Source organism: Abramis brama, assembly GCF_963993115.1.
Source record: "Abramis brama genome assembly, chromosome: 5".
NCBI classification, from domain to species: Eukaryota; Metazoa; Chordata; class Actinopteri; order Cypriniformes; family Leuciscidae; genus Abramis; species Abramis brama.
Window position 1 is genome coordinate 21,569,373 of NC_139967.1, and position 11,099 is coordinate 21,580,471.

Sequence of the window (11,099 nt, forward strand, 5' to 3'; positions counted from 1 at the left end):
CGTTATGATAGGAATCCGCTTTAGAACAAGCGCGCCTGCTCTTAAAGGGAATGTGAGATGACGCTCTGATTGGTTTATTTCACGTTACGCCCAAACCACACTTATGAATAATGAAGCTACTTCAGACCAACCCCTTTTAGATTTGCGTCGGGCGCAAGAGTCATTTATCCCGCCGGGAAAATAGCAACAGCGCCCAAGACCCGCCCACAAAGTTACTTGCGCTTTGCGCTTGACACTTGCGTTTCAGATCGTTAAAATAGGGCCCTATAACTCAGCCAAAAGGGCAACAAACACAGTAAAACAATGAACACTAATCAGTTATTGTTATTGTACAATAAATTGTGAAACTCTGCTGTACATTAAGCTTTGTAAAATAAGCAAATATCGTCATATATGCTAAGTAAATATTTATACACTTCGTGTCAACAATGAGAGAATGCACAAAATAGAAGTCCACCCTATTTCACCAATGTCCTCTCGTGTGGAGATTTCTAGCATCAGTGATACTTAAGTAGAACAAATGAAACTGAATGAAAATATACACTCACCTAAAGGATTATTAGGAACACCATACTAATACTGTGTTTGACCCCCTTTCGCCTTCAGAACTGCCTTAATTCTACGTGGCATTGATTCAACAAGGTGCTGAAAGCATTCTTTAGAAATGTTGGCCCATATTGATAGGATAGCATCTTGCAGTTGATGGAGATTTGTGGGATGCACATCCAGGGCACGAAGCTCCCGTTCCACCACATCCCAAAGATGCTCTATTGGGTTGAGATCTGGTGACTGTGGGGGCCATTTTAGTACAGTGAACTCATTGTCATGTTCAAGAAACCAATTTGAAATGATTCGAGCTTTGTGACATGGTGCATTATCCTGCTGGAAGTAGCCATCAGAGGATGGGTACATGGTGGTCATAAAGGGATGGACATGGTCAGAAACAATGCTCAGGTAGGCCGTGGCATTTAAACGATGCCCAATTGGCACTAAGGGGCCTAAAGTGTGCCAAGAAAACATCCCCCACACCATTACACCACCACCACCAGCCTGCACAGTGGTAACAAGGCATGATGGATCCATGTTCTCATTCTGTTTACGCCAAATTCTGACTCTACCGTCTCAACAGAAACCGAGACTCATCAGACCAAGCAACATTTTTCCAGTCTTCAACTGTCCAATTTTGGTGAGCTCGTGCAAATTGTAGCCTCTTTTTCCTATTTGTAGTGGAGATGAGTGGTACCCTGTGGGGTCTTCTGCTGTTGTAGCCCATCCGCCTCAAGGTTGTGCGTGTTGTGGCTTCACAAATGCTTTGCTGCATACCTCGGTTGTAACAAGTGGTTATTTCAGTCAAAGTTGCTCTTCTATCAGATTGAATCAGTCGGTCCATTCTCCTCTGACCTCTAGAATCAACAAGGCATTTTCGCCCACAGGACTGCCGCATACTGGATGTTTTTCCCTTTTCACACCATTCTTTGTAAACCCTAGAAATGGCTGTGCGTGAAAATCCCAGTAACTGAGCAGATTGTGAAATACTCAGACCGGCCCGTCTGGCACCAACAACCATGCCACGCTCAAAATTGCTTAAATCACCTTTCTTTCCCATTCTGACATTCAGTTTGGAGTTCAGGAGATTGTCTTGACCAGGACCACACCCCTAAATGCATTGAAGCAACTGCCATGTGATTGGTTGATTAGATAATTGCATTAATGTGAAATTGAACAGGTGTTCCTAATAATCATTTAGGTGAGTGTATATACACACATATATATTCATAACCAAAATATTCATAACCAAAGTAGTAAGTAGGTTATACATTTAATTCAAGAAATTCAATTTGAAAACAATGTTTTCAACATTGCTATTTTCCTAATACATTGTAACGCAACAAGGCATTAAATGCGCAACTCAACCTAAACACAGATAATTATTATTTATTAATATTTCAGTGTTCTAGTTTGTAGAACAAACACAAACACACTATTCTCTCTCAAGTTACATTCTATATTGTATAAGATTTCCTATGTGATCTAATTTCCTTGAAAATTGGATTGCACTACAGCTGGGTAATGAGCTTTTTCTGAAAACAGGATAAGCATGTGGCGACAAAGCAGCCAGGAGAGCTAGTAGATTAACGTTGGTGGACTTGAACTTGAAAAACGGTGTGTACTGACGTCTTTCTGCGGTTGAAAGAACAACCTTCTGATGTTCATTCATGTTTATTTGATGCTATAAATTAACTAGAAGGAAGAGATGATCGGTTCACGAGCAGCTTTGACTGAGGTGCTACAGCGATCTGTCACGACAAATTAAAAAGCCACAAAACGGTATTTATTGTTTCAATTTCTTTAAAAAATGACAAAATTTGAATGTTGAGACTTTGGGCCCTATTTGAAACGCAAGTATCAAATGCGAAACGCAAGTAACTTTGTGGGCGGATTCCGACGCAAATCTAAAATGGGTTGGTCTGAAATAGCTACATTACTCATAGGTGTGGTTTGGGCGTAATGTGCAATAAACCAATCAGAGCGTCATCTCACATTCCCTTTAAAAGCAGGCGCGCTTGTTCCATGGTGGATTGCTATTATAACGTTGGATTTGCCAGGCACACGCCAGGAGCGGTTCACAGCCGAGGAGACTAGTGATGTGTCATGCGCAAAAGATGCGGCTCTGAGAGCCGATGCTTTGTAGTGAATCAGAAGAGCCGGCTCGCATCGAGTGAGAGTCGGCTCCCAGTTTTTTTCCTTTCTCTGCTTTCCTCAAGGCAGAACTTTGTTTTGATTGGTCAGCAATCGCATCGCGGCCAATCAGATGTGAGGATATGGGATCATACCATTATGTAAAAACAGAGAGGTGGGTGAAGCGAAGCAGCACTCCACTGCAAGTTAACGAGTCGTAACAACGTTAAAGGGTTAGTTCACCCAAAAATGAAAATTCTGTCAGTAATTACTCACCCTCATGTTGTTTCAACCCCGTAAGACCTACGTTCATCTTCGGAACACAAATGACGATATTTTTGATTAAATTTGAGAGCTGGATCACTTCTCCATAGGCTTATAAGGGATTGAAACTTGCTGGCCCAGAAAAGTTATTAAAGAGATCGTTAATATAGTCTAAGTGACTACAGTGGCTCAATGTTAAGTATATCAAGCGACGAGAATACTTTTTGTGCGCAAAAACTAACAAAAATAACGACTTTATTCCACTATTCATTTCCTTCTCTCTGGGCCTCGAGTTAGTTCACGTAGTGTTTTTGCGCAGCGTGTCTGTGTTACACGTCACCACGTAGGCTCACTATTGGCCGACGCTGGTCATGTGTGTGATGCGTGTGTCGTACAACACTGACACGCTGCGCAAAAACACTACGTGAAAAGACTCGAGGCCCAGAGAGAAGGAAATTAATAGTGGAATAAAGTCGTTATTTTTGTTTGTTTTTGCGCACAAAAAGTATTCTCGTCGCTTTATATAGGATCCCTAGGTTTAAAAAACTTGCATTCAATGACAACAGAGCTGTTTATTTGCTGTTTTGTTGTTAATTTGTGCAATAAATGCATAAAAACACTGCACATGAAAGGGTTTTCAACACACAAACCATTCATTTTTGCAAAGTTATGGTAAAATAAAGGCCTACAAAAAATCCTAAATTAAGAGCCTTTCGGGAGTCGAAAGAGCCGGCTCTTCTTTGGGAGCTGAGCCAAAAGAGCCGGCTCTCTGAAAAGAGCCGAACTTCCCATCACTAGAGGAGACTGACGTTCTTGTCAGGGCCGTAAAAGGCAGAGAAGTGACATTGTATGGGGATGGGAGAAACCCACCCAAATTAGCTTCGGTTAAACAGTCGTATAATAATTTGGGTAAATGTGTAAGCTAGATTTCTGCCTAGCTTATGGGAACCACAATGATTTCTCTCATGTTGTAATATTTTTCCTTGTAATTATGTATGATTTGCAAAAATGGGAACTGCTGCATTTGTGTAGATGAGAGAAGCAAGGTGTATGCGCGTTGTGCACACGCTACATTATGGCCAAGCATGCGCCCTTAAAATAGCATCTGAATAACTCGCCACTGACTTTAGACTAGGTTTTTCCTGGTCTGTGGCAGAATTGTTTTCTGGAACAGCAAAATAGGGAACGTTTGTGCCGGAACACGCCTCCTCTTTTCGCTGAACCGCCCCCGGGAGCGCAAGTTCATTCCCTAATTTACCGATGTGCGTCTGTGGAGGGAAAAGTCCGCTGTGCGTCAGGTGCAAAATAGGAATGATACATGCGTCGGTGCACAAAGTCAAATGTGCTGGGTGCAAGATAGGGCCCTATGTTTCATATCAAAAGTAACCTGCTCTGTCCTTTCTGTCACCGCGTTATCAGAGTCATCTTTGCTCTGCGATGTATTTTTCACTGCGCGATAACATGATGTGTGGCGTGAGAACACCATGGCTTGTTAGACATAGCAACAGTAACTAAAGGGGGTGGGTCTTTGCGAACGGTCATTTGGACTTACATTTTTGCCTGTCCATTGACTTTGACATCACTCACTCTCAGGATAGTCACAAGTGAAGGGTTTGGGACTGTGCACTTGTCAGCCAATCAGTGCTGTTACACTCTCAGAAAAAAAGGTACAATTTTGTACCAAAGAAGGTACAAACCCTTGTCACTGGGGCGGTACCTTTTACTGGTACAAAATTGTACCTTAATATAGAGGAACAAATTTGTTCCATTCCAGTTTGTACCTTAAAGGACATGATTTGTACCATGGGCAAACCAAAATGTACCTTTTGTTTTTAAAAACTTGTTGGTACAATATTGTACCTTTTATCAAAGGTACAAATTTGATCTCTTAAGGTACCGCCCCAGTGACAAGCCCCTTTGTACCTTAACTGTGTCAAATTTGTTCCTACGAGAAAGGCTATTTTTCTATTGAATAACAAGCACATTCAACAACTGAATCAAAAAGGCATCAATTTAATAATTTCTGTAAATACATATCAAATTCATATGAACATTTGAATACTTTCATTCCAACTTACAGTAAAGTATATCTTTGTGTAAATACATCAAAGATTTCACAATACAATAAAGACTTAGCAAAATTAACAGAATATCACTTCTTTAAAAAGATTTGAAAGAATTTAAAATGCAAAAATGTTACAGTACATAAAATATATTTTCTTATCTACAACAAAGCTAGACTTGTTTTTTTCCCCCCACTTTTCACACAATACCCTTGCATTTATTTAACTTTTTAAAACACCATCATCCAACCCGAACTGCTCGGCAATTTCAGATCCCTCCATTTTTACACTGCTGAAGATTCTCCTCTCACTGAATACACGTCCAGTCAAGACATTCCCAAGATCTGCACAGTGAGTTGAGATAGCCGGTTCTTCCTGAACATAATGAAGAATCAATATTAGTAAAGACAGATGTAAATTTATTAAATTTATACTTCCAATGACAAGCTCAAATTTCACTTCTAGACTTAAAGGGATAGTTCACCTAGAACTGAAAATTCTGTCATTTACTCGCCCTCAAGTTTTTCCAAATCTGTTAACTTGAACAAAAAAGATATTTTGAGAATCGAAAATTAAACAGTTGATGGGGCCCCATTAACTTCCATAGAATATTTTTCATACTATGGAAGTCAATGGGGCCCCATTGACTGTTTCATTTTTTGGGTGAACTACACATCCTTCAACATCTCGTTTGGCATCCATGTAATGTGCTTCTATAACGGATTTCAGCTTAGCCAACCTCAAATTAACAACCTCAAAAACCTCAACCTGAAAATTATTTTGTTAATTACTCACCCTCATGTCATTTCACACCTGTAAGACCTTTGTTCATCTTCGGAACACAAATGAAGATATTTTTAATGAAATTCTGAGAGCTTTCTGTCCTTCCATTGGGAGCAATGCAACTAACACATTCAAGGCCCAGAACGATAGGAAAGACATCATTGAAGTAATCCATGTGACTCCAGTGGTTTAACCAATTTTATGAAGCGATGCAGGTGCTTTGTTTTAGCAAAAAAACACAATTTAACACTTTATTTATTAGGGGGAGCACTACGACGCATGCGAATTGTGTTGACTCAAGACCGGGTGTTGTTCCATGAATGTGCTTTAGATAATATTATTTTGTAAATATAGAGGTAAATTATGCTTCTTTTTTTTTTTTGGCAAAACAAAGCTTACATCGCTTCATAAAATTGAGGTTAAACCACTGGAGTCACTTGGATTAGTTTAATGGTGTCTTTACTACCTTTCTGGGGCTTGAATGTTTTAGTTGCGTAGGCTACCAATGGAGGAACAGAAAGCTCTTGGATTTCATCAAAAATATCTTCATTTGTGTTCCGAAGATAAACGATGGTCTTACAGGTTCGGAATGACATGAGGGTGTATAATTAATGACAGAATTAAAAAAAATTACTGAACTATACCTTTAAGAAATCCTGGAAACACCTTAAATCAACCACAGCATGCATTCGGTCCATTTTCTGGAATAACTGAAATGCAGATAAGAAAACAATTTTCACACACAAAAAAACTTTCTGCATTTTTACATTTCCCACAAAGTTTTAAATGATTCACTTAAAGCTTCATATAAAATACCCAGAAAAGTAAAATGTTAAACTAATCCATTTGAATTGAGAAGTTTGGTAAAAAATGTCTGAAGAGACTACCGCTTAGTATAATAAACAGATTAAATTTAGGATTTTATTCACATTTAAACATTGAACAAACAGAAGCTCAACCGCACTTGCTTTGACAAGCGAGAACAAACCTCAGTGGTTCTTGCGGAAGCTCAAGCGTGCTGCAAAACACATGAGAATGAACATCATCGGTTTTCGCACGTTTAGCAAACATGATTGAGCTTCTGTTTACTGCAACTGATGTGTGAATTGATGTATATTTTTATGTGAATAAAAGCCTAAATTAAATCTGTTCATCATATAAAATGATTGTATCTCTACAGAAAAACTTGGACTAAACTGCTCAATTCAAATTATTTTACGATCTCTTTATTATGGTAGCATTCAGGTATCAAAAGACATTTTGAAATTTAATATGCAAAATGGCAATGTAATATATAAAATGGCAATGTTCTTATTTAAATTTACATTTTCCATACCATATGTGCAATGTTTGGGGCAAAGTGACAATTCAAATTCAATAATATAATTAAATTAGCCATCTCCTACACTTGTTTTAACATATACCGGTAATTTAAACATATTACAAAATGATTAGAGATGTTTAAAGGCACAATTCACCAAAAATTAAAAAAACTCTGTCATTAATTATTCACTCTCATGTTGTTCCAAACCTGTAAGACTTTCGTTCATCTTTGGAACACAAATGAAGATCTTTTTAATGAAATCTGAGAGCTTTCTGTCCCCCCATTGACAGTCCATGCAACTAAAACTTTGATGCTTCAAAAAGTTCATAAAGAGATCGTAAGACCAATCCTTTTGAATCGAGCAGTTTACCGTAGTTCAAATTTTCATAAGACATGATCGCTTTATATGATGAACAGATTTCAGAAGCTCAACCGAACATGCTTGACACGTGAGAACAAACCTCTTTCTCAAACGTGCTGCGCAACACACGAGAATGAACCTCATTTGTTTTCGCATGTCAAGGGAACATGCTAGAGCTTCCTTTTACCGTATTATCTGATGTGAATTGATGAATAAAAGCCTAAATTCAACCTGTTCATCATACAGCACAAATTTTAGACTAAAACACTCAATTCATATGGATTAGTTTTACAATCACTTTAGGAACTTTTTAAAGCATCAAAGTGGTAGTTGCTTAGCTGTCTATGGGGGGTCAGAAAGCTCGTAATTGATGAAAGAATTTTCATTTTTGGGTGAACTAATTAACCCTTTAACATGTTCAACGTAAAATTGTAGCAAAATGATAATTTAAATGCTATTTTCCTTAATTGCATTTACACTCACAGTTAAGACACTTATGATTGCATTTTTATTAAATACCCGCGATGAACGTGGCAAAATTCAATCTGGATTTAAAAAAAGGATTCCAAGATGATCTTTGCATCAAGTGCCTTAACTTTGAGTGTAAAAGCAACTAGGAAAAATAACCTAAATTATAGTTTTGCTATAATATTTGCTTGAACATTTTAAACATCTAATTTCTGTAATACATTTCATTTTCTATTTTTGAACTTAAAAAAAATTCAATGTATGTTTTAATTTTATGTTAAAGCTAGTGTAGTAATGCAAATTATTATATTATTGATTTTGAATATTTTTTTGCTCCAGATGTTGCACATATCATATAGAAAATGTAAATATAAATAGCCTACAGAAATACATTGCCATTTTACACATTACATTTCATATTGACATTTGGTACCGGTATGCTAACGTTACCATACTTTGTGAGTGTCAGAGTTTTAGGTGAATATACTTTCAGTTAAGTGACCGAAATCTTTCAGAGTTCATTTGAAGTGCAGTTACTGTGCTTTATCAAGATTGACATCACTCTGTCATTATGGCAAACATTTTGTCTTAGAAATATTCAACCTCATCAGAAAAAAGAATATCATAAGATTAAGAAACTCAAATAACACATTGTACTGATACTTGCCTCACAGCTGAGGACGCAGGAAGACTTTCAGATGACCAGCACTGACAGTTTACCATGCAGTTTACCCCATCATGATCTAAAAATCAAAGACACATTAGCTGAGTATATGACATCGCATTCAAAAACAGAACGAGTGATCAACTATTTTATCTGCGCACTGTTCGTTGGCGCTCAATCACGTTGTTCCAAAACCGCATTGTGGACTAATGTAAAGTAGGCTACACCAGCATGGCACCTCTGGTTGAGCATTCATTTACAACAATAATGTTTTAAATGTGAACTTACGACACAGAAACTCAATTGCTTTAAAAATTATGCAGACGGCTATCACTGACTGGATTCGTACAAATAAGCTATTTAACGTTACACTCGCTATTATCATGTTGAGTAGCTGTAACGTTTTATACATTTTATTTGGTTAAACATAAACATAAAACCCACCTTTGAATTTCCTCTTCTCTTCGTCTTATAATTCGAGTCCAGCCACTAAAGTACTTCTGACGAGGGCGGAGGCCATGGCTTGTGGTGGTGCTCCGTGCTCGTAATCTGCTTCCCGAAGTTCCCGCTCTCCGGTCTATTTGAAAATGCAGTAACGGCTGCAGCAACCTTGGGCAATAAGTTTCATGTCGCCTAATAGCAAAGTTAACATTTAACAGTTAACGTTATGGTGGATAATGGAGAACAAACGCCATATATTGTACACGTGATGACTTAATAATAGTCAATAATTGCATTAAAAAAATTAAAAAGTGTAACGTTATAACTTACAAGTCAAATGGCTAAAAAGCATTTGGAGCAAAGCAACTCGCTAAAATAACGTTAAGTGGCTGAAACATTTATATTTTAGACTTGTGAACTAAATATATACATAAATTATAAGAACTCACCTTTAAATTTCGTCTTCTTCAAGTTTGATAAAATAATCTCGACCGCACTGCAGCCGTGTAGCTGCTTCCCGCTGTCAGTTCGGAAATTTCCGTGGCTGAAGCGATTTCGACCAATCAGTGTCTTGTTGCTATGCAAAATACTCAACACAGCAACCAATCATGAATGAAATAGTAATTTGGTCCATAACTGTACCCTTGATGTGAGAACAATTATGTACCTTCATTTCAATTGTACCTTAACAGGTACCAAACAGTATCATCAGTGGTCTTTCCTGTACCATTAAAGGTACTATTATTGAAAAGGTACAAAACTGTTCTTTGAGGAACATTATTTGTACCACCGTGTACCTTTTTTTCTGAGAGTGTATGACGTCACATTTACAGCTAACGGCTAAAGGATAGCTGTCTTTAGATATTATAGATCTCCTTAATAATACGAATGAATGGAGGCCACCTCTAGATGGAGCTGAAAAACAGGTAAATAACACGCTAATATACGATCAAAGTACTACAAAGGCCACATAAAAGCTGAAGCAGCTGTACTGCTGCAGCACTGGTAAAAGTAATGCACCTTCCCTGTGCTGTAATGTCCCATAAACTCTTTGGTCTTTTCATCTCTTTGATCATCTCAGATGTCTGACTGTTTGGAGGACTCTCTGACCTGTGTCCATCCATCATTGTACCTCACAGTAATCTTAATGTTGACATTACCTACAATGCCCGGCTAATATGTGAAAATAAATATTCTGCACACTGATGAGCTCTATTTATCATGTTTTGTACTGTTCTAAGGCCATTGTGTGGTTGTTTACCCACCATCACAACTAATTCCTGCATGTAAACATGGCAGCCTGATATTAAAGGAAAATATCTGAGTCACTGTTCAGTTGTTGGTGTAAAAGCATCAGTTTTGCTAGTCTTTTTTTTCTGACTGACCTGAGGGAAGAGCTTGAAAAAGGAGATGGTTGGTGTGGGGGAGGACAGGTGGACTTTGGACCTCCTTACACTCTTCCTTGCCCTGAGGTTGCTGAGAGTATAGGCAGGTGAAACTCATAACGTGCTCTACAGATTTAATAATGTGCCGTGGCTTGTCCTTGGTGTGGGCAGACGTGGCCCCAAACCAGACAGTGATTGATTAGGTGAGAATGGTCTCAATGATAGCAGTGTAAAATTCGATCAGTCATTTGATCCGTCTGTCATATCCAGCCATCTTTTAAAAATGTGGGTTTCAACTTAGGCTAACATACCTCCTGGTTAGATAAAGGTTATCATCTAATAAATGTACTGTCAAGATCCGCTTGACACTGAAAGGAGCCCAGCTATGTAAAAAATTCAGCCTCCCCGGAGTACAGATGTCTGATGGACTAATTTAGACTAATAGGGCTTTATTTAGGCTCCATCTGTAGGACTGCTTTCATACTATCAAACACTAATTTTCTCTCTTTTCTCTATCACTTACACAAATACAAGTCTCCACTTTAAGCTTACAAGAAGGTGAGAGAAAGAAAGGTAGATTCACAATTAGCCTCTGGGGACCTTGTATTATTTTTATTTTTCATGAAAAAAACTGTATGTCACCCAAAATTCTCTGAATGTGGCTGTG

General features: G+C 38.1%; 1 long non-coding RNA gene across 1 annotated transcript; it reads right to left on the reverse strand.

The window, feature by feature from the left end:
- Window positions 1–4,605: 4,605 nt before the first annotated feature.
- LOC311084078 lies at window positions 4,606–9,845 on the reverse strand. The gene is made up of 4 exons (XR_014606426.1): window positions 9,051–9,845; window positions 8,610–8,685; window positions 6,434–6,499; window positions 4,606–5,381 (listed from the first exon to the last, which is right to left on the reverse strand). It is a non-coding gene; the product is annotated as an uncharacterized lncRNA (long non-coding RNA).
- Window positions 9,846–11,099: the final 1,254 nt, after the last annotated feature.